This window comes from Ictidomys tridecemlineatus, chromosome 1 (assembly GCF_052094955.1).
Source record: "Ictidomys tridecemlineatus isolate mIctTri1 chromosome 1, mIctTri1.hap1, whole genome shotgun sequence".
NCBI classification, from domain to species: Eukaryota; Metazoa; Chordata; class Mammalia; order Rodentia; family Sciuridae; genus Ictidomys; species Ictidomys tridecemlineatus.
In genome coordinates this window covers 247,332,111-247,356,672 of record NC_135477.1, presented here as the reverse complement: position 1 = coordinate 247,356,672, position 24,562 = coordinate 247,332,111, and the positions used below count along the sequence as shown (strand labels likewise).

At 36.9% G+C, this 24,562-nt stretch overlaps 1 long non-coding RNA gene across 1 annotated transcript in view; it reads left to right on the top strand.

Annotated features, from left to right (window-relative positions):
- Positions 1–3,275: 3,275 nt before the first annotated feature.
- The window catches only part of LOC144366894 (uncharacterized), a 272,715-nt gene continuing 251,428 nt past the window's right edge, over positions 3,276–24,562 (top strand). The window contains exon 1 of the long non-coding RNA XR_013426062.1: positions 3,276–3,721. This is a non-coding gene — a long non-coding RNA (uncharacterized LOC144366894). The remainder of the gene's footprint in view (positions 3,722–24,562) is intronic.

Genomic DNA, 24,562 nt, shown 5'->3' with positions numbered 1-24,562 from the left:
ATTCAATCCTGGGTACCAAAAAAAAAATGTGGTATATATAAACAATGGAATATGGCTGAGCCATAAACAAGAATGAAATCTTGTCACCTGCAACAAATGAATGCAACTGAATGTTAAGTGAAATAAGTCAGACACAGAAGTAAAAATGTCATATGTTTTCTCTCATATGTGAAAGATAAACAAGTCAACCTGAGTATAAAACAGTGATAATTAGTAGTTGGAAAAGCTGGGTGGAAGATGAACAGAGACTGAATTAGATCAGGGGATGCTGTGTACATGTACCAAAATATCACATTGAACCAACCCATTAATATCTACAGTTAATACATGTAAATAAAAAAATAAAATTAATATTTTTAAAACAAAGTATAATCTTTTGGATATGCTATGTAATGTGATCCTAACATTTTTGATTGAAAAATAATTATTTCAATTATCATTTATTGAGCACTTAGTGGCTTTCAGTTTCTGTGCATGGTATGCATGGTACATTAATTCACATAGCCCTCAAAACCAAACCTTTCCTTGTTTCCCTGTTCAATTCTTTTTAGATTGAGAAACTAACAAGATTAAATTTTGTTCCAAGTCTATGAACAATAAACACTAGAGCTGAGATTAGAAGCCAGCTCAGAGTGACTTCAAGAAAGAAAAATCTTTATATTCTGTATTTTGGTGAAAAGTAAGATGCAGTCTGGGAGTGATGTAATTAAAAATAGTTAACTTTTAAAGAGTGGCTATATTAATAATAGGAGCCCCAAATCATACAATTAAATTGAGAGGTGACCAAGTTTAAAAAATCAGTTTATAATTTTGCCCTGTTCTTATTTGCTGAAAAATGAGCAATCTAGTTTCTAAAAATAAATTTGCTTTTTTGGTAGTTTTACCATTGGACAAACAGATAATTCATCTTAATTCTCTCAACTTTTATGGAGCACCTGCTATGTGTGTTAGATACTGATATATTAAGTTGGGTAATCAGTGTCTATTTTTAAAAAGAGATTGCAGACATACAGAAGTGAAAATGTTGCAGTAGGAGGGGATCCAAGATTGCATGGCCTGTTGGTGGCCACTTGGTTCTGCAAAGCCTTTGGGTTCTGTCAAAGCTTATCTATGACCGTTTTTAAGGTACAAGGAAAAAATGCATAAAACTGAAGGGAAGACAGTAGAACTCTCTTTGGGTCCTGCCTTCCTAACAGAAGTGATTCCAGCTGGTGACTTATCAGCCCTGTTGAAGTCTCCTTGTATTATTGAAAAAAGCTCAGGGGCAGTGAGTGTCTGGGGTCAATGACATGGTGGGCAAAGTGGACACAAAACAGGACCCTTCCATTTGCAAAAAAAACAAGACCCACACAGCATTCTTCATTACTCTTTGTAGGTGAGAGTTTAGCTTTCATTGTATTTCTGGGATCCTCAGTTATGCTTGTCACGTTGTCTGTGTCATAGATATGAACTGTGGCACATCTATAGTGATGTAAATTGTTTTGGCCTCTGCTGACTTTGTTGTCAGGTCTTTGTTTTTGAGTGGGGTCTCACTATGTTACCCAGCTAGTCCCTGAATTTTTGTGCTGAATGGATCCTCTTGCCTTGGTCTTCCTTATAGCTGGGACTACAGGCATGTGTCGCTATGCCTCACTCTTATTGCCAGGTGGTAAACTCATAGGGGTTTGCAGTACCCGTGTCTTCATTTGAAGTTCTTTATGGTAGAAATACTTCAAGGTTAGATTCTAGCAATCGATTAAGAATTATCATGCCATTCAATTCCATGTCTTCTTATCACACATTCTGATAGAGGAAAAGAGTGTACGTTAGGAGAATCCACTCTTTTAAAATTCTAGCTATTTGTGTTCTACCATTTTGTACGTGATCTTTCTTAGACACAAGATCTTTATTATGTTTAAGGAAAAGTTACATATCATTCTGGTTTTTATTTTTGGATAGCATTCCAGCTCATTCTGCTCTTTGTTAAGATAATCAAAAGACGTGGATGCTCAAGCACATCCTACCATGTTGAAGACAAGTGCTATTCAGACAGTATTATGGAAATCATATTAAATTATTGACCAGGGTGGCTGACATTTATTCTAGCTAAACTTTAGAGTCCTAGTATGGATTCAGGGAAAGAGGCAAAGAAGTTGCCTGGTGCTTTAAGATTGGGAGGCCTCTGAAGAAGCGGAGGAGAGAAGGGAAACATCTAAATTCAATTAGGGGCTAGTATGAGCCGATCAAAACTGCAGCTGGAAGACATCATCCAGCAGCTGCAGCCAGATCATCATGATGACTGTAACCCAGACAAGAAAAACAACGTGGGAGGCAATCTGCTTGCAATTTCCTTATGCCAGTGTTAAAACTAAGTTAGGGCTTTACTGACTTTTTCATGAAGATAAACTTCACTAAAGAAATGTCTTGATAGATTTTTTTTGGAGGAACAAAAATAGTGCAAATGACTTTCATTAATAAAAACCTCTACTTCCAGAAATTTAGATCATTTCTTTTTTAAAAATTTCGCTATGAAAAATAGTACTGCAGATAAGAGTACTTTTGTTGCTTATTTCTCATTGAGCACATCTTAAGTTTTCCTTAGGATAAAAACCTAGAATTTAAATTTTGGGGGTGATTGGTACAATATATTTAAGGTTTTGAAATATGCTATCAAATTATCTTTTTAAAAGCTGCTGTATTCTTCTGTGAACATCCTACTATTTGTCTGGAATTCAGAGAAATGAAAGATCCTCCCTTGCTTCAGAGGCTCCTTAAGTGAAGTGGAACTCTTAGGGCCAAATGGATAATTTCTACTGTATTAGACATTGTCCCTTGCCAAGGACAGAACCCCATCGAAGGCTAATATTCAGCCTTCCATTCTCCTGCCCCGACTGTTACCTGAGGCCACAGCAAAGTGAACTATTGAGATAAGTTGGAATAATCAAATCCTTTCTCTTAAGAATTGGAATAGAGAGGTTTTTTTTTTTTTAATTTTTTTTATTGTTGGTCGTTCAAAACATTACATAGTTCTTAATATAACATATTTCACAGTTTGATTCAAGTGGGTTATGAACTCCCAATTTTACCCCGTATACAGATTGCTGTATCACATCAGTTACCCTTCCATCGATTTACATATTGCCATTCTAGTGACTGATGTATTCTGCTGTCTATCCTATTCTCTACTATCCCCCCTCCCCTCCCCTCCCCTCCCCTCCCGTCCTCTTATCTCTCTCTACCCCCTCTACTGTAAATCATTTCTTCCACTTGTATTATCTTGTTTTACCCCTCCTTTCCTCTTATATGTAATTTTATATAACCCTGAGGATCACCTTCCATTTCCATGCAATTTCCCTTCTCACTCCCTTTCCCTCCCACCTCTCATCCCTGTTTGATGTTAATCTTCTTCTCAAGCTCTTCGTCCCTACCCTGTCCTTGGTTACTCCCCTTATATCGAATAGAGAGGTTTTAAAGTTTAAGGACATTTAGAGACTGTAGTGAGATATACCAGGTCTGGAAGCTCATGGGTCTTAAAAGAGTTGGGGTCAAGGACGGACATGTGGTAAAGAGACAAGCTGCAGCAGCAAACCTTTCCTACAGAGAGGATATAGAGAAGGAAGCGGACACTGAACATCAGAGACCGTGTAGCTTGAGGAAAATGTCGACAGTGCAGTCTCTGTGGATCCCATCTATAGATCCTGTAGTTTGTCACAGGGGACCCCTCTGTGCTCTCTGAAGTTTGGTGAGTATTATCTCGTATCCAAGAGGAGAAGTTCGGTGAGTATTATCTCGTATCCACCTGACTCCAGGGAAAACTCCAAAGGGGTTATTTCAGAAAACTGTGAATCATTTATTGGGCAGATCTTGGCAAATACAGACGTATAAAGACATCTCTACATAGAGAACTGTATTTTCTGAAATATAAATTTGGACATAGCTGAGAAAATATTTTTCAATTTAGTGCATTTCTATGAAAAATAAATAAACTCAAACCATTGCCATGATCCCTGCCCTTAACTGTTTGAACGTATGGACTTTCATTTCCCCAACTTCATATTTATTTATCCAGCACGATGGTTCTCAAACTTCAACACACACTATCTGGGGTGTTTGTTACAACATGGATTGCTGGACTCCATTCTAAGAGTCTCTGATTCAACAATTATGGGTTATGGCCCAACAATTTCCTCTTCTAACAGGGTCTCAGGTGAAGCTGGTGCTTTTAGTCACTTGGGGTCACACTGTGAGAGTCACTGAGCTGGTAAGAATGCAAATAAGTCCCTCACAGTATAAAATGATTGTTTCTTTTTTATCATCATGCTTAGATCTTTTTTTAGCATTCTTTCCCTTATCCTTTCCTTCCATCTGCCTTTCTCTAACCACCCCCCCCATCGCCGTTTGCATACCTTTTCTCTCTGCTGCCATGTTCTTCTGGGGCACTCACCATACTGCTTCCCAGTTGTCTGGCCAATTAACTGCTGTCATCCTGGGGGCAGGGATAAGAGTATTTCATCTGTGTTCTCACTGACTAGCACCATACCTGGGCATGGCAGGCAGGAGATTCACACGTGCTGAAGGGAAAGAATGAAGGAAATTTTTTTTTTCTTATTGATTCCTAAGCTTCTTGAGGGAATCTGTGTCTGTTGGACTTGATTTCCCTATTTCTCTCTGGTAATATTGGGAGGATGTTGCCTAATCTTTTCTTGACTTCTAGTATTAGAATATAAGTGGTTTGTTAAAATAGAAAAAAAAAAGCAGGGTAAAGGAGAGGCTTGTGTGCACGCATAAGCAAACGTGAATGTGTATGTGTTTCTTTTCCTTATATTATTATCTTCTTGGTGTTAAACAAGTGTTATGCCAACTGTGAGTGAGTGGAGAGGTCAGGTATCTCTGATGTACCATGTGTCTTCCTGAAGAACATCCAATTCTTAGAAAGTTGTATTTTAACCTGTGGCTTATAGTTCTTGGCTTTGGTCGGGCAGCAATGCATAACCCACAAAACTAGATTGTCATTCATTCATGTAATTTCTCATGACTAAAAGGCATCTTGATATAACACAAAAGAGCTTTAGACTAGGCATTAGCAATCCTGTATTCCAGTCTTAGCTTAAGCTTTAATTAGTTGCACGCCCTTTGCCAAGTCTTTTAATTTGATTGTATGGGGAAGGCTTTAATCCAAATGATCTAAATACTCTTCGAATCTTAACACTCTGTGTCTGTGGGTTTAAGCAGAATACGTTCTCAAGAGTGTGACATACTTAAGCCATATATTTATTTTTGTACTCAGGTTCAGCTTATATGTTCTTTTAAGTGGTAAAACGTTATTTTCCAAAAAAAAAAAAAAAAAGACATTCAAAGTACTGCAAGTAATGGTATGTGGTTGCATCTTGTCCTATGTCTTTGGATAATCTAGAAGTGAATGAAAAAGAGCATTTAAAGAGAAGAAGCCAATCAGAAAAGACCTTTTGCATTTATTTCCATGAAGGATGCTAGAGATCTTGTCCATCTTTTGAGTATTTAAAAAGGACCACTTTTTTTTTTTATTTAGAGGAATCAGACTCATTGATACAATCCTTCTCTTAATATTTATTGTTTGTTCTTTATCTTGTCTCTGCGGAACTTCCTGAGTGAAGTGATTGCCCATTTGACTCCTAAAGAAGACAGCATGATCTCAGAAGTATAGTATTTGGAATCCAAAGAGAGTCCAGATTTAAAGGATCAGCATGGTCACTGGCTAACATCTTCCAAGTGTCCAGCTGTTATCATCACATGTGTTCATGTTTCAGTCTTGGGAACTATAGTTTATAGCAATGTCACAATGGAAGGAGAGTCCGTAAAATGCTTTCCCTGCATATTTGACTTGTTAAAGAAAAACAATTTTGGGGAAGTGATGGTGAGGGTGGGGAACATATTTTCATGGTGATGAAGCCACAGCAAATTTCCAGAGGAAGACAAGCTGTCCATTTTGTTGACCTTTTGAAATTCTCCATGAAGTTTAATTCTCCATCATTTTGATAACTCACAGAAATTAATATCATATAAAAAATGGAGTAGTTTTCTTTGGTGCTTTTTTCCATGGGAACTGTGTTGAAAGAGATCCTTACACATACGGTGTGGCATGCAGCACGGTCTGAGATATTAACTTACTTTCATTTCCAGTTTTCTGATGGTCTATCTAAAAGCATCCAGCAGAAACAAAACCGCACACTCCCAACTCAGCTGGATTGAATGATGGCTGATTTGTGCCGTCTTTGAATAGTATTCAGTTTGGAACTTACTGGAATACTCAGGAAACCTTAAAATCTTTAAAGGTTGTTTCCTTTGTGGCTAGTAGAAAGATGTTTTTGATTTCTGAACATCTTTGTAAAAAACTTCATTGAAGTAAAATACACTTTCAGAAAGGTGCACATATCATCAGTGTAAAAATGCTGACAATAACTTGTCAGCTATCTGAACAGACTTGTGTTACCAGCACTTAAATCGGGAAGTGGAACTTGGCCAGCACCACACAAACCCTTCTGCTCCGTTCTACCTTGTTAGTCCTCTTCCCCAGAGGTTACCATGATGATATTGATTTTGAACAGCATAGACTGCTTTATCCTATTTCTGCAAACTGGTCAGGTTTTGATCATATAGATGACATGGTATACTATTCGCTCTTTTGTGTCTGGCTTCTCTTATTCAGCATGTTATTGGAGTCACCACATTTCATGTAGGTGCTGATCATTCTTATTTCTGTATTATGTATGAATATAAATGATTTATTAATTTTAATGTTGATGGGATTTGGGTATTTTTTTTATTTTTTTCCCCTGGCTGTTCTTTCATAGTTCTGTGAACAGGCTAGGACGTGTATTTGGTGAAGAGATGTGTGCCCCTGGGTCAAGTGTATAATTAGAAGTGGAGTCATAAATAAGTACAACTTCAGATTTAGTAGATTCTGCCAAAAAGTTTCTCCAAGAGGTTGTACTCATTTTATTGCCTCATACCTGGGTTCTTTCTTTCTTTAAAAAAAATTTTGTAACCTTTTTTTTAGTTTGTTTTATTTTTGTGTGGTGCTAAGGATTGAATCCAGTGTGTCACACATGCTAGGCAAGTGCTCTGCCACTAAGCCATAGCCCCAGCCCACCTGGGTTCTTTTGATTAATACTCAAGGGGTACAAAGGAGAAACAATGGTTGAACAAAGGGCTCTGACATTGTAGTTAAATTTTCACCAGTGGTGAATCCTGGTGGATGTATCTTTCTTTTCCAACACTCTTTTTTTCCTTATTGATATCTCAAAATCCTAAATGTCTTTGCCTCTCTTGTCCAACTGATGAAAACTCTTAGTCTGAACTTTCCTCATAAGATCGGAAATAGTTTAAAATAAAATTTAAAAATGTATATACTAATAAAAAATTTATAAAATGAGTCTCTGAAGGAGAATACTCATCTCTAATTGGTGCGAAGAGAATGTGGAGAGAGTGAAAGTCATATTTCCCTAGTGTTCTTTATTTGGTTTGCTTTCAGCTTTCACTACACTAAAAAGACAAGATGAAATGGGAAAATGGAATGGTGCTTTTTTTAAAAACTTATTTTAGCAGGAGAAACAACAAGTATAAAAGCATATTGCTGTACCTGCCTAATGAAAACAATGAACAGAATATCTTCTTATTATAAGAAAATTTGACACCTATTCAATTTTCTTTGGATAACTTCTTTTGGAAAGACTTGAGAATTCCGAATTTCTCCACTAAATATTATAAAATACTTAGAATATAAACATGATTGTTAATATTTATATTCTAAGTATTTTATTAACAAACACCAATTTGATGTTTGTTATAAGCTGAGTATTAGTTTTAGGTAAAATCTATAATAACTATCTACAATAACAGTATTTGATTATGTTTTTTTATTTGATTTGAGGAAGACTTTTTTAAAATATTTTTTTTTGTAGATGGACATAATACCTTTATTTTATTTGTTTATTTTTTCAAGTGGTGCTAGGGACCAAACCCAGTGTCTCATGCATGCTAGCCCAGCACTCTACCCCTGAGCCCCAGCCCCAGCCCATTGAGGAATACTTTAGTTACATCCATTAATCCTAGGGCATATAACTACAAATTAATTTTCATGCTTAAAACTGTGGGCATGTCTGTGATTTATTTTGTTCAACTTTCTTATTTCACAATGTGATTTGTAACCAAACATGGCAATTCAGGAAGATAAATCACATAGTTTTCAGCAATGTATTATAAAATGCTTTTTTCCCTCCTGCCACACACTTCTGAGTGGGTGCCATGTGATAGGACTCTGGAGACATCACAGTGTCAAACTTTACCATATTATCACAGGAAGTTGGAAAAGTTAATTTTTGAAAAGCAATGTGCTAGTGTAGCTGGAGGACCTCTGAGTGTTCTGCTCAGGTTTTTAAACTTTGTGAAGCAGGCAAAAAGAAGCCAATGAAAATTTTTCATAGAGAAATGAGAGCAGAGGTATGTTATAGGAAGGTTATTTTGCAAGGAATTGGAGGCAGGACTAAGATTTAAAAACCCCAACTTGCTCAGGTGACAGAACTTTTGAAAGTCATAATCATCTTTGCAGAATATCGTGAGCTTTTGTCATATTTTGCTTAAAACAACTAAGACAATAATATTCTGCTACAAATGCCATCTTAGACTATATTCGAATGCAGAGAAGCTGCAGACACACCCAATTTCTAAGAAAAATATTTGGAAAAAATGCATCCAATTTAGAAAACTCAATCTATGAATTTCTTCATCTCAAGAAAAACTTAAAAGACAACCACTACAATTTGATTTAAAAAGGAATTGTAGGTTATCTCTATGGATCCCAGTGTTTGTAGGAGTAAATATTTTTTAATAAAATTTTTAATTTGTTCTAGTTACTTATACATGACAATAGAATGCATTTTGACACATCACACATAAATGCAGTTTAACTTCTCATTCTTTTGGATGTACATGATGGAGAGTTACACAGGTTATGTAATTATAAATACACATAGGGCAATAATGTCTGATTCATTCTACTATTATTCCTATACCCATACCACCTCCCCTCCCTTCATTCTGCTGTGTCTAATCCAAAGTACTTTTATCTCCTCCTCATTGTGAATTAGCATCTGCGTATCAGAGAAAACATTTGGCCTTTGGTTCTTTGGGATTGGCTTATTTTGCTTAGCATAATATTCTCCAATTCCATCCATTTACCAGCAAATGCCACAATTTCATTCTTCTTTAAGACTCAGTAATATTCCATTTGTATATATATACCACAGTTTCTTTATCCATTCATTGCAGGAGTAAATCTTGAGAACTCCTTTTTCTTGACAATAGAACTTGAATGGAAATTAGGCAACCAGTGCATGAAGCAGTTGTCAAATGATTGGTTGTGGGTGGTGAGGGGTAGAGAATTGTGAAAATATTAAGAATCTTCTTTTATGTGAATGTGTGTCTTGTGAAGACAAAGCTTCCATATGTTGTCCTATTTGGAATTGGTGGTTGGTATTTCGTGTTTGGTAGTCTTCCTTTGGTAATTTATTTCCTTAAAAAGCAATTGTATGTTCTCAGGCAGGAAGAGATGTTGGAAGCAGGTTTAGAAATCACACTTACCCCTCAGAGTTCACTTTGGCCTGTTACTGTTCAGAATCATAGAAGCATGTGACTTGGACTTTTGGAATAAGTAACCTCCTGTCTCAAGACAAAATGTTCTGGAAAGTGTACACTCTACACTCCTGCATGACATTAATAAACAGGTGCTTAATTATGCCCATGCACCTCTATGCTAGTGTGGCAACCAGCGATATACAGCAGATCTGGAAAATCCCAGGTGGTTTATGATTAAGGACTGGAAGCATTAGCAACACTAAGTAATGAGGTATTCAAAGAATGATACCACCTAATTTTTGTGAAGCCACTGCACAGATAAATGTCTTGCTTGGATAAATTGTTCTGCACTGACTTTAATGATAATGTATTCAAAAAATTAAAATTTTAAAAAATCCTACCATAAAGTCCCCAGCACAATCTTGGCCAGCTTGCTTGTGTCAAAAACCAGCTTAAAAGAAATATGAAGTAAACTATCTTGTAGTATTTTGGAACTAGAATAAGATACCCATAAAAGCAATCCTTGGTATATTCAAGGTTTCAAGAGGACTTAACATTTCTTATTATAATATTTTCCTTATACGTGATTCTTATTATTTGATACTAGGGATTGAACTGAGGGGCACTCGACCACTGAGCCACATCCCCAGACTTATTTTGTATTTTATTTAGAGACAGGGTCTTGCTGAGTTGCTTAGGGCCTTGCTAAGTTGCTAGGCTGGCTTTGAACTCGAGATACTACTGTCTCAGCCACTGAAGCCACTGGGATTATAGGCATGCGCCACGGTACCTGACTAAAAGTCTTATTTTTAATACATTTTTATAATTGGCATCCAAATTATGCTCTCAAGAAAGGAGCCCGTATGTTTTGGTGAGCTATGAATCAGAGAGATTTCTTAGACCCAGGAAGGAGTGACTTTATCATCGAGGGCAGTTCCTTGGCTTTGCTTTCTTTCAAATGCAACCAAGTCATTGTTCAAAAAGGATCATAACATGAACTTTAATAGAGTTATTCTGAGTTCCTGTTTTAAATTTCTGCATCATTTATGATGTAAACTTTTTTTTGAGCCCAAATCAGATGTTAGTAATCAAAAGCATTGAAAAGAATGTTATATATGAATGAGATATTATTATTTGAAGTGTTACGTCATCTCTTAAAACACTGAGTATACCAACTACTGGGTTTTATTAACCACAAAAAAGTAGTAGTTTGTAACTTTCAAAGGAAACTATTTTATGAGATGTGAGGAGACAAAGAGCCAAACTATGGGAATTATAATTTATTAATAATTATTATTAATTATTGCTAAAGTGAGATGGTCTTACTGTCAGGCTTTCTCTGCCACTTTGACATTGACAGGTTCAAACAGCCTGAAACTACATCAAGTGAAAGTAAATAAAAATAACTGCGCTATTACTCACTTTAATAAATGAATTTAGAATTTCAAACATGGGATCTTGTAGTAGGTGGTCAGAATGCCGCTTCTGTCATTACATTACTGGGGAAAGGAAAGTATATCTGGAACAGAACTTTTTCTTTTGTGATGACTGAGATGGGACTCAGGATCTCATGCATGATAGAAGGGCTTGACCACTAAGCTTCAGGGTTTTACCCAGCTCAGAACATTTTTTTTTTTTTTTTTGTGGTGCTGGGGTTTGAACCCAGGGACTTGTGCATGCGAGGCAAGCACTCTAGAAACTGAGTTATATCTCCAGTCCCAAAGAACATTTTTATCTTGGTGCATAAAGACTTAATGAAAGAGATTTGAGGAAAAATAAATTCTTGACATTTATAAAAGAGATGAGATTTAAGACAAAATTAAAAGCTGCGTTTTTGTATCTTTACTTGGTATATATATATCATATATGAATATATATCTATATGTATATATGTTTAAATACACACATATATTATATACCTGAAAATATGGTATATAAATATATGTGAAGTATACATATGTATGTTTAGAAGTATAAGTGAATATGTACATAGTATATGGAAGGTGGCACAATGACAATAATTACATATGGATTGAGTAGCCCTTATCCAAAGTGCTCTGGAATAGAAATATTTCAGATTTTGGATATTTTTTAGTTCTGGAATATTTTATTTTTTTCTCTCTCTTTTTTTTAAAATTCATTTTTTAGGTGTAGATGGACACAAACCAATGCCTTTATTTTTATGTGGTGCTGAGGATTGAACCTGGGTCCCGGCTGTGCTAGGTGAGTGCTCTACTGCTGAGCCACAATCCCAGTCCCTGGGAATATTTTCATATACGTAATTACATATGAAATTCTTACATACTTCTTTTATGCCTTGTAATACACCCTGAGGGTAATTTTGCCCAATATATTTAATAATTTTTTGACAATGAGATGGTTTCATGGTGTGGAATTTTCTACTTGTGGAGTTGTGTTGGTAGTCAAAAAGTTTCAAACTTTGGAGCATTTCACATTTCAGCTTTTCAGATACAGGATACTCAACCTGCTTTTTAAAGAAAAATCCCAAACTGAGAAAATCTTAAAGAAATATTTTTTGAGGGATCTGTGGGGGTTTTCTATATAGCATATAAATTTTTACACTTTCATTGAAAATATGGATCTAAGGAAAGACTTTCAAGACGTTTTCCCACTGAGAGGTAAAGACAAAGAGTTATGTCTTCAAGAAAAATCTCAATGTAATCTTAAGCTGACATTAACCTTGAACTTTAGAATAATTTTTAGAAAGAATACATCAAAGTGTGTGAAACTGGTGGCCAATTATATAATCATTAGTATAAGGTAATGCAGTGTTATCATTCTTCATAAAATGCTGTGAAATAAGTATGTTAAGAATATTTAATTATGCGTATGAGTGTAATAATAAAGGAAAATTGCTAGTTAATTGCTTTCCTCAGAGATGCTATTAGGGATGGTAGTTGCCTAGCAAGTCTCATGATTCATTCTAAAGAAATATGTTGTTGGGCTGGTCTCTTTGGAATTATTCTGGGAAAACTAGGAGGAGACATAAGACTTTCTGGCACAGATTTTTCAGATTTCCTCTCTTCTCAGTAGGGTGCCACTACCTCTGGGAAGCTTCTCTGACTTTACCTAAAGGAGTCAGTTTTTTTTCCTTTGATGAAATCAGAACACTTTCCAGATCTCTGGTATGCTTCTTGGCACATGGTATTTTAATTATCGGCCCATGGAGCACATTGGTTTCTGCTTGCAAATTGGGAACTCTTTTAGAGACATGACCATTTTTATGCTTCCCGATCCCAGGCGGGGGCCTGGCATAGAAAAGGTGAGATATGCAGGTTCATGGAATGAATAGAAAATTGGTATCAGACAAAAGATTCACTCGTGTTTTCCTTTCAAGAACATCTGAAACAATCCCATTATCTTTTCAAAGAGGTGTCTAAAGAGATTGTCTATTTAACTAATCCTTCCCTTCCTTAGCTTTTTTTTTCTTTCTAAAAGGAAAAACAAGATTCCATTTTCTCCTGTTCACATTTCATCACATTGGAAAAATATGAACTTGTAGGGTGTGACTGTTTAGAACCACTGCAGACCCATCCATGATTCAGGACTTGAAATGGAAAAGATCAGTTGTCTTTGTGGATGATTTGTGTTATCTTAAATACTCTGTAAACATGTCTTAACTTCCCTGTTGTTCTAACTTGTCACAGATTGGAGTGGGTGTGACAGGAAGAAAGAAAAGGGGAAAGAATTCTACAAAATAGTTGAGCTATGAAGCCCATCCTAAATATTAAGCTCTAGGAGCCTGAGATAATGTATATGCTAACTTTCCAACAAAATAGATCTCTGGTATGCTTCTTTCTGTGCATTTTGGATTTGGGTACCCATCTATTCTGGAAGGGTACCATCTAAAGGGTACCTAAAAAAAAAACAAACCTGGTTTGAAGTTAACAACAGACAAGGTACCCCCATGTGAACATATATAGTATTTAAGAATTTGGATGACAAAAATGAACTTTATTAGAGAATTCACACTTTTAATCATGGTAGCAGCAAAGACGCAAAAAATGAAAAATAGAGCCTTGACTTTATCATTGAAAATGGAAGAAAATAAAAGTTTAAGTTTGAAAGTTACTGTTAAGAGTCAGTCAGTTTTAAGAAGAGTGGTGGACAAGAAAAGGTGGGTAAATACAAATCAGAGCAGTAAACTAGATATAGCATAGTGTTCAGCAATGGTGGCACTGAGAAGTAGAACTGATGACTACTTGAAACTAGCTTAATTATATTGGAAATTATCCTTACTCCCCATCTACCTGTGTGTTGTACATGAAAATAAGCTCTCAGAGAAGCACTTCAGAAAAAAGTGTGAAAACAGGAGCAGACACTCTACCACACAAGGGTACAGAGTACCTTAACCACAGAGAGGCAGCAGTCTCTGGATTGCTTTGGAACTCACATCTTTTGGCATGGCCAAGGATTCTTGACCTCATGGCTCACCCACCCAGGTGTGTGTGAGTGTGTGTGTGTGTGTGTGTGTGTGTGTGTGTGTGTGTGTGTATGTGGGTGTTATAGGGACACAAACTCAGATAAAGACAAAAAAGGTAGAGAATAAGAGACTTAGGGAGGGAGGAAGAATTTACTCAGCATTTTTCTATAATGTATTGATTAGATCTCTAGTTGATGTAGTATGAAAAGGATAACAAAATAAAGCGTTAAATAATGTATAAATTCTTACTTTGACTAAGTATGTGCTTATGTTTCTGAGATTTATTTTGAATATCAACTTTTATTTCAGTTTTGCTTTTACCTGACACATAATAATTGTACAAATTTATGGGGTACAATGTGATGTTTTGATTCATATTTACACTGAGTAATGATCCAATTGGGGCTTAACATAAAATATTTCTAATCACATTTAGCATGTAGATGTGCATTGGGGTTTTCTGTCACTTTTATTGTTTAGTTTCTCAAATATATGAAATGTTTCTATTTGCAGTCAACCCTTCCTTTGGGATGCAATGACAATTTGGACAAAACCTACAGCATTGTAAAAAAAATTGTCATGAAAATGCGTCACATGTAGGCTCTTCTCTGGGGTTTTCAGCCTACATGCATTATTATAGTTTGTTGCCTCTTATAAGTAAGATGTTTCTAAGAAGAGTTGAACTGGAGCTATCAATATGACAATTAATCTTTTACTTTATCTGATTTCTTTCCATTGTAACCTCATAGTCAAGATTTTATTTTCAGAATGTTATAGGTAAGGAAACTAAGGATCATAAAGTTTAAGAATCTTCCCTAAAGGCTGGCTGCTGGCCAAGGCAACAGACTAAGTGTTCTTTCTACTGCACAGCTTTGCTGATACCTTCCTAAGTCACATGGAACACCCAGCTTGGTGTCATGTAGTCGGGTACTTCTGATTGTACAGCCCATGGTGGGAATGGCAACTGTGAGCAGATAGTGCTTATGCCCCTTAATTTGTACCAATCATTGTAGCATTACCCACCCCCCATCATTTGTACGTACCATCTACACCTCTGGAAAACTCTCAGTTGGCCAGATTGCCGGATTTATGCTCTAAGGCGTTTTTGAATTAGTTTGCAAACTCAGGAGCGACCATTGCTCAACCAAGAAATATGACCCCTTGCTGGTTATTTTAAACAAAACATTGCATCCAAAAGATGATTTGACAGTCACTATGGTGTGTCAGTGTTCCTAAGGAACTTGAACTTGGAATGGGAGCCGTATTTGACCTTTATTTGAGAGTTCTTATAATCTTACCAGGACAGTTTTAGTGGGATATGAAGTAGATGGCAGAACATTTTTGGACACTGAGTTTGCTGGCTAGAACTGACAGGGTGTTAAAAGAAGAAAACATTATTTGGGGTTCTTTGTCAAAGCTTCAGATTTTAAACTTGAGGTTTTTTTTTTTTTTGTTTGTTTGTTTCTGTTTTACAAAAAACGAAGTTCCCAACTAAAAGTTTATCAGCTTTCCATCACTGTGACAAAAATAAACAACTTATAAGATGAAAGGGTTATTTTGGCTCATGGTTTCAGGGGTTTTGTTCCGTGATTAGTGATCACTGGGCTCTGTTGCTTTGGTCTTACGGTGGCTCAGTGCATCATGGTGGGAGGATGACTGGAGGAGACCAGTTCCCTTCAGGGAGCCAGGAAGCAGAGATGGGCCAGAAGGGCTGGGGCTCCAATATCTCTCCCAAGGGCAGATCCTGATGATCTAATTCCTTCCCTCTAGGTCCCATGTTTTCAAGACTTCACCAGCTCCCAAGACTGCCTCTAGCCAGAGGCCAAGCCTCCAACACGTGGGCCTTTGTGGGATATTCCAGATCCAAACTACAGCATCAGCTTAGAATGGAACTGCTTTCCTTTCTCTTTCTCCTTGATTTCCCTCTCGTCCTCACCACATTCCAGCTGGTGATAATGGACAGTAACAGGCCTCTCCATTCGTAAGAGGACCTATTAGCTTTGGGGGTACATACACGAGGACACTCGAATGCTAAGCCAATGATCATCTCTCCTTGTCAGCTTTGATTGTAGTTTGTAAGGCGCAAAATGACACCTTTTAGTTATGAGTAGGATCTCTATCACGTGGTGTTTGGCTTTAGAAGGAGACGCATGTACTTGTGGTAGATAATTCATTCTGCTCCAAGGTATAAGCTTCCTTTGGTACAAAGTGATTACACCGGTGTTGAAACTTCTTAACAATAACTTGTCTTGGGATAGTTGTGATTCTGTTGTGGAAAATAAGATGCAAATACCCTGTGAGAGAATTTCTACTCTTGCCTGCAGACAGGATGTTTGGAGCTTTTCTGAATATCTACCAAAATTTGAAAATTTGAAGGAACTCATTTCCTTGATGACATCTTTGAGCCATTGACTCAGTCCTGGGCTGGTTTCTCTTTGGTATTTTTACTAACTAATATCCATGTGGCTTAAGCCCATTGGTCAAGTTTTCTTTCCTAATTTACACAGCATACTAGTAGGGATTTTCTATGATTTGCAAGTTTGTCCCCTCCAAAACTCATGTTGAAACTGAATCCCCAAAGTTGTGTGTTAATGATATTTTGAGGTAGGGCCTTTGGAAGTAATGAAGATTAGATAAATATAATCAGGATCGGGTCACCATGATGGGGATTGGTGGCTTTGTAAGAAGAAAATGCAGATCTGAGCCAGCATACTTGCTCTGTGTTGCCATACAATTCTATCTGACATAATATGATACCGTAAGAAGGCTTTCATCAGATGCTGACACCAGGCATCCAGCCTTCAGAAATACAAAAAATAATTTTTTTCTTTATAAATTACCCATTCTCAAGTATTCAGTTGTAGCAATAAAAAATGAACTAAGACTGAATTATGTATGGTAGATTGCTTTTTGGAACTTTCAGTTTCACAGTATGGAACCTCTTACACTGTAATTAAGAGGGCAATTCAGTTATGCAAATAATGGCATAATCTAATAACATCAAATCCATAGTGAAGATACTTGAATATTATGCTAAGAAAACTAAGTGAGAAATTAATTTACCAAATATATAAGACATAAATATTCTTTATTGATTCCTTGCCAATTTGCCTTAGTTCATAAAATTATTCAAGCTTATTTATCATCTTCCTCTATTGTCTTAATGTCAGTATCTATAGAAAAACTGAGATGCTGACATTTGCAGATGAGTTGAAATATTGACACCTGCATAAAGCAAGAATACATTTCAATACGTATAAACTTTATATAACATTGGTGGAGGACAGATGTGAAGGTAAATTTGGAAAGGAAGGCCCTCCCCTTATTGCAGATGACTGACAGTTCTTAAGATACCTGTGGCCAGTGAGTTGATGACCCAGGGTCCTTGTCTTTTCTCTGCTCTTCTTGGCTCTCAAGTGAAAAGCTAGAGAATGAGAAAAACCCAGAGGCTCTAGGATGCTGAGCCTGAGGAAAAATTGTGAGGGGTTTGAATAGGCTATTAAATAGAACACTGGTATATTTTCTTAAGAGTGCTCACTCTTCACTCAGGAATGCCTGATCCTGGCACAGTAGATGTGATCTCCTTAATGCTCAAGTGTTAAGGCAGCACTTGTCCTTAGGCCAGCACATTCTCATCCTGAATGAAAGCGGCCCTGTCTGTAAGGGATTATTAGAGGAAGGACATTATTTTCCCAGTGACTGAAAGTCAGCTGTGCAGGCCCTTAGTGCAGTCTGTGTTCCTCCGGCTCCCCTCTCCTCCACCTTTGGCATGCCTACAATTGGATAAAGTGGTTTTCCTGAAATGGCAATCACTATTAAATCCATTATCTGGAAACCAGAATGTTTCCCTAATTGTTTAAAGTCTCATTGTGAAAAGGAAGTTACTATTGATTGCAATAGGAGGGGAAACAATCCCAAGTTCATGGTTCTTTTCCTTTTTATAAACACAGTCAAATGCTACCGACACAGAAGTCATCAGATTCACTTCTCAGAAGCTCTTGTGCACCCCTAGAAGTTTCTTGTCTGGGTTTCTTGGTGCTCAGTCTTTCTGTTTTTATAATTTTTGGCATTTGCTGACCACTTTCTCTCAATTCTCTTCATGGGCTTATTTTGGGGTGCTTTGTATTTTTGTCTTTTATAATTTCTAGCAATTTTTAACACAAGATCTTCAAACAATCCCTTGGCTTTTTAGAAAGTTGTTTGACTGAGACCTCTTCCAAGAATATGGCCTCCGCCCTCCCCCTTTCTCCAAAAGCTATCTCAGCTATTCTCTAGCAAATAACATGTAGCTATTTGTAATATTTGGAATCCTGATCACTCATTTTTTTGAACCATGGCCTTTAGCTATATATCCCTAGAACAGTGTCTTGCAGTTAGTGAGTGATGATGAATATAATGTTGATATTTTTAATGGGTGTTATATAGAAATATTAAACATTTCATTTCATAAAATCTGACTATATTATTTACACTTGAAGAACAGTTATTCGGTTCATAAAAACTTAAGGTAGGAAACTGCTAGTCCAGGATATTTTTAAAGGTATGATGGTTTAGGACTGGATTTAATCATGCTGTGATAGTGTGCTTGGAAGGCAATATTTAATACCTCTTTAGTGTGCTAATGACAAAGTTTCCTACATTTAGAGAAATTTTTTGTGCTTGAAAATATAAAATTGAACTGGATCTGACAGTCATGATATAGGACTGCCCATCAGGTTCATCTGTCTTTTCTACGGTGTTGACATTCAGATATGGTCCATTTCATAAGTGCTTGAATTATATGGTGGAGGGACTGCCAGAATACTTGAAAAAGAATTAAATAGAGGTAGGTTTTTTGATCCCAATTTTGCAGTAATTTCCTGAAAGGAAAGATAGTCCTTCACCAAGCAGTAATAGTAAATGTCCAAAGGGCTTTCAGTGCATCTTTCATGTTTTAAATGAGGCTTGGTTGTTGAACTAAGATACCAAGGGATCCTTTGATTGCCTTTGAGCTTTGTGCATTGGATAGTCTTTTAGCATAATAGGTCCAGAGAGATAAATTAGCTGCCTCTTTAGCTTTCTAGAAACTATCACTGGACACTAGAAGAAAGATTTACCAGAAGATTAATAAAATGTAGGTTGGTATAATTGTGCGATTACAGTTTTAGAGAAAGTTCCTTGAATGACACCTTTGTGGGCAGCTTTATTGGTGTAGGCAATGAGAATTGCTGTACAAAACTTCTAGACTCAGTCCACTGGGAGCAAAGAGGTCAAAAGAGAGTTCCTGCCTTTGCTTTTAAGATCCAGGTTATCTGGGGCTCTGGAACTCGTTTTGTTGTTGTTAAACATGTTTACTTAAGTTCCAACTTTGTTTGTCCTGCTGCTCATAATGTGGCAAATAAATTGAGGGCAAAGATTGCCTGGCTCAATTCATATAATCCATAGCAGAAAACGACCGCTTTTCCAGGCTCCTAATATTGACCCAGAAAGACTAATATTTTGACTCTCAACTACCCTCTCTCCTATAAGGTTGCATCCTAATCCCTGGAGTCTGTGAATGTGTTATGTTACATGGCAAAAGGCAACTAGGTTACAAAGGAATTAAGATTTCTAATCAACTGGCATTAAAATTTGGAGATTATCCTAGATTGTCTGGGTGGGCCTAAAGTAATCACAAGGGTCCTTAAGATTGGAATCTGGAGTCAGAAGAAGAATCAGTGTTGGAATCATGAAATATGAAAGAGGATCACCAGCCACTGCAGGCTTCAAAGATCCAGACAGTTTCTAGAAGCAGGAAAAGGCAAAGAAATGGGTTCTTCCCTTGGGCTTGCAGAAAGCAATGCAGTCCTGTTGACATCTTGATTTTACCCAATGAGAACTGTGCCAGGCACCTGACCTAAAGAATTATAAGATCATAAATTTGTGTTGTTTTAAGTCACCAAGTTTGTTATAATTTGTTATAGTGGCAACAGGTAACACATACACTTACTGAATTATTTACCACAAGTGAGGAGAGGGTAGTTTTTCCTGGTGGCCTGGGAAAGAAGAGACAAAATATACATGAAGAGTCTCTGTCAAGGGGAAATGGGCTCTGGAATTTTTTAATTCAAAAGCTTATTTCCAAATTAATTATTTCTACTTGTGCAATATCTCTTTACAACTTTTTTGAATGCCTAATATATGCACATAGTTCAAGACTGAAAAAGTACAGAAAGATATACAATGAAAAATACGTATTTCCTTTTCAGAATTTGCTTTTTGAGTTTCCAAAAACAGAAACAGGGGTTTTCTTTTGCTTTTAATTATATCACCTAGGACTTTGCCTCATAACCTGTCTACTTGGTTTCCCTCTTCAGAGACACCAACCTTGCCATCTTATGTGTGTCCTTCCAATGGTAGATCATGTCTGTGTGGGCATATGCTCATATAGTCGTTTCTTCATTCCATACAAAGGTAACATACTAGATGAGTTGTATCTTTGCAGCGCATGACAGCACTTTTGCATTATTTAGAAAGAGTTTTATGATAATGATAAATAAACATGAGGATTAATGGACATGCAGGATGGGAGCTATACACACTATTCCACATTTACTACAGCTGCTCCATAATATCCAAGGGGGAGTGATAATGATGAGTGTATGGTTCATACACAGCAGGTACTCAACAATATTTACTCAAGGTACTAAGGAATATGTTTAAGGTGGCTGGATAGCCAAGTTAAAGACCTCATTCTTGGTCTGTGAGCTTCTTGTGGGAATTCTTGGGGAGGAGAACACAAGTGCCTGGGGTGTGAATTCCGGCTGAAACTTGGCTCCTAGAGCTTAGAGTTTAGATCCTTGAAACATAGATGTGAAAAGTGGAAGGTGGAGATAAAAACCAACCTGTCAATTCAAAGTTGAAAATGTATCTGCACGAGCTGGGAAATGGGCTCTGGAGTTTTTTAATTAAAAAGAACATACCTGGAGCAGAAGGTATTCTTTTGTTGAGGAAACCACAGGGATGGGCTGGTTGGTTTTGTAATTGCAGAGCTTCCCCTGAAATTAGAAAAGTGGATGTTTGAGAGCTGAGGCTTTCAGTAACTGAATTTCTCTCTCTGACAATGTTAAAAAGTGCCTCTCCACACTGTGACCTTTAGATAATTTCCTCCTCCAAAGGAGAATTTATTGCAACTAATATAGGAATAGTATTTATTCTAGTGAAAATATTTTGTGTATGTTTATTCTCTCCAAGTGAGTTTAAGTGCTATAGGTGATTAATAGCTGAACCTTGGAGATGTAGGGGATGGGGAATATGACTCACTGCACAGTGTCTTAGATTGGCTTAGATGATGATGGATTTGGGGGGACTCTAGTTATAGCAATACTGCTTTAAGGCGACAAAGTACAGTTTCAGATGGAAGAAAAGGACTCTTGTCCTACCTTGGCCCTGAGCCTGGCAACATTCTGACACCAGAGTTTGAAGACAGCATCTTTGGCAGGGGGACCTGGAGTTCTCACAATGGGCCTCCTCTGCAGTGGAAAGCTGGGGGACGCTTTGTGAGTATTGTCACACAGACACATTGTCACCATCATACATGTATGCATATCATTTACCTTTTAAATAAGCTGAGGTGTAGACTGTTAACCCACCGCACATTATTTTATATCTGAAGAGAAAGAATTATCAGTAGATAGAAAATGGCTTGAGAGCTGCTCACGACAATGAACACTTTCATGATAGTCATCTGATCCTTGACAAAGGTACCAAAAACATATATTGGAGAAAAGAAAGACATTTTAAACAACTGGTGCTGGGACAACTGGTTGTCCATATGTAAAATAATTACACTAGACCCTTGTTTTCACCTTGTACAAAAATCAACTCAAAATGGATGAAAGACCTCTGAATTAGATCAGAAATTATGTAACTCCCAGAAGAAAATGTAGATTAACACTCCAACTTTTAGGCACTGGTAACAACTTTCTCAATAGGACCCCTAAAGCTCAGGAAATAATGGGATAACATCAAATTAAAAAGCTCTGCACAGCAGAGGAAACAACAGGGGTGTGAAGAGAGAACCCACAGAATGGGAGAAAATCTTTGCTAGCTACTCTTCTGACAGAGGATTAATATGTAGAATATATAAAGGGCTCAAACAACTTTACACCAAAAAATCAAATAACCCAATTAATTTATAGATGGGCAAAGGAACTAAACAGATACTTCTTAAAAGAAGAAATACAAATGGCTGATAAATACATTTAAAAAATGTTCAACATCATTAACAATTAGGGAAATGCAAATCAAAACTATACTAAGATTTCATCTCACACCAGTCAGAATGGTAGTCATCAAGAAAACAAATAATAAAAGATGCTGTTGAGGATTTGGAGAAAAAGGAATGCTTCCACACTGCTGGTGGGACTGTAAATTAGTACAACTGCTAGGGAAATCAGTATGGAGATGTCTCGAAAGACTAGGCATGCTTCTCGGACTATTCCCTGAAGACCTTAAAAGAGCATGCTACAAGGATGCTGCCATATTGATGTTCATAGCAGCACAATTCACAATAGCTAGACTGTGGAACCAACCCAGATGCCCTTCAATGGATGAATGGATAAAAAAAATGTGGCATCTATACACAATGGAGTACTATGCAGCAATAAAAAATGACAAAATCATAGAATTTTCAGGGAAATGGATGGCACTAGAGCAGATTATGCTTAGTGAAGCTAGTCAATCCCTAAAAAACAAATACCAAATGTCTTCTTTGATATAATGAGAGCAACTATGAACAGAGCAAGGAGGAAGAGCAGGAAGAAAAGACTAACATTTAACAGAGTCATGAGATGGGAGGAAAAGGGAGAGAAAAGGGAAATTGCATGGAAATGAAGGGAGACCCTCATTGCTATACAAAATTACATATAAGAGGTTGTGAGGGGAATGGGAAAATAAACAAGGAGAGTAATGAATTACAGTAGATGGGGTAGAGAGAGAAGAAGGGAGGGGAGGGGAAGGGAGGGGGGATAGTAGGGGATAGGAAAGTTAGCAGAATACAACAATTACTAATTGGGCATTATGTAAAATTGTGGATGTATAACCGACGTGATTCTGCAATCTGCATTTGTGGTAAAATTGGGAGTTCATAACCCACTTCAATCTCATGTATGAAATATGATATGTCAAGAGCTTTGTAATGTTGTGAACAACCAATAAAAAAATTATAAAGAGGGAAAAATAAAAAATAAAAAATAAAAAATAAAATTAAAAAAAAAAAAGAAAGACTAGGCATGGAACCACCACCATACAGCCCAGATAACATTTCTTGGCATTTACCCTGAAGAATTAAAGTCATCTTACTATAGGGATAGATGCACACCCATGTTTAGAACAGCACAATTCACAATAGCCAAACTATGGAGCCAGCGTAGCTGTCCAGCAGTGGATGAATGGATAAAGAAAATGTGGTGTACAGACACTATGGAGTTTTATTCAGCCTTAAGGAACAATGAAATTATGTCATTTGCAGGAAAATGGATGAAAACTAGAGACCATCATTTAAGCAAAGTAAGTCAAACTCAGAAAGCTTAAGTGTCAGATGTTTCCTTCCACGTACGGAAGCTGGAGAAGAAAATGGAAAACAAAGGTAGGGGTGGATCTCCTAAAAATCAAAGGGAGATTAGTAGAGGAAATGGACCAAGGGGCAGGATAAAGGGAGGGGTTAGTGGTTACATTGGGCAAATTATATTGTATACATACGTGAATATATAACAACAAATCCTGTCAATATGTACAACTACAATGCACTAATGAAAAATAAGGAACAAAAAATCCTGTAGTTAACATGATTTTTAAATTCTTTTTTCTTTTAGTTATACATGACAATACGATTCATTTTGGCCTAATTATAAAAGCATGGACCATATTTTTTTCTACTTCAGTTCCCAGTACTTCTTTTCCCCCTCCTTTCCTGTCTCTCCCTGTTCCCTCCTCTCTACTCAACTGATATCTCTGCTATTTACTTATGGTTTTTAAAATTAATGTCTCATGGATGTACATAATGCTGAGATACATTGTGGTATATTCCTACAGGTACACAGGACAGTTAGGTCAGATTCGTTCCATTGCCTTTCTGTATCCCATTACTCTTCCCTTCCTTTTATTCCCCTTTGTCTACTCCACTGATTGAGAAAAAGATATTCTATTCCACTCAGAGAGGTGATGGACTGACTCTGTGGCTTACTATAGGGAAAGTGACCACTGAGACCTGGAGAATGCTCACAACGCTAGTAGCACAGCATTAGTGGTGGGTGGTTGTAATTGTGCTGGAGTAGTGTGCAATTGTGTATGAAAGTAGAATTACGGGAGGTGAAATTGTATAACCAAGCAACTAATAATGGAGAAAGAGAGGCTCTTACCTAGAAGGCAAGCAGAGGAGTCTCTTTGTTCTAAGTATACCTAACTCATAATTTCAAATGATGGATCATGGTGATTGACTGCAAGGTTTCTCCAGGAGTAAATATAGATGGTTTGCAGCAAACACTGGGACAGAAAATTGACTGCTTT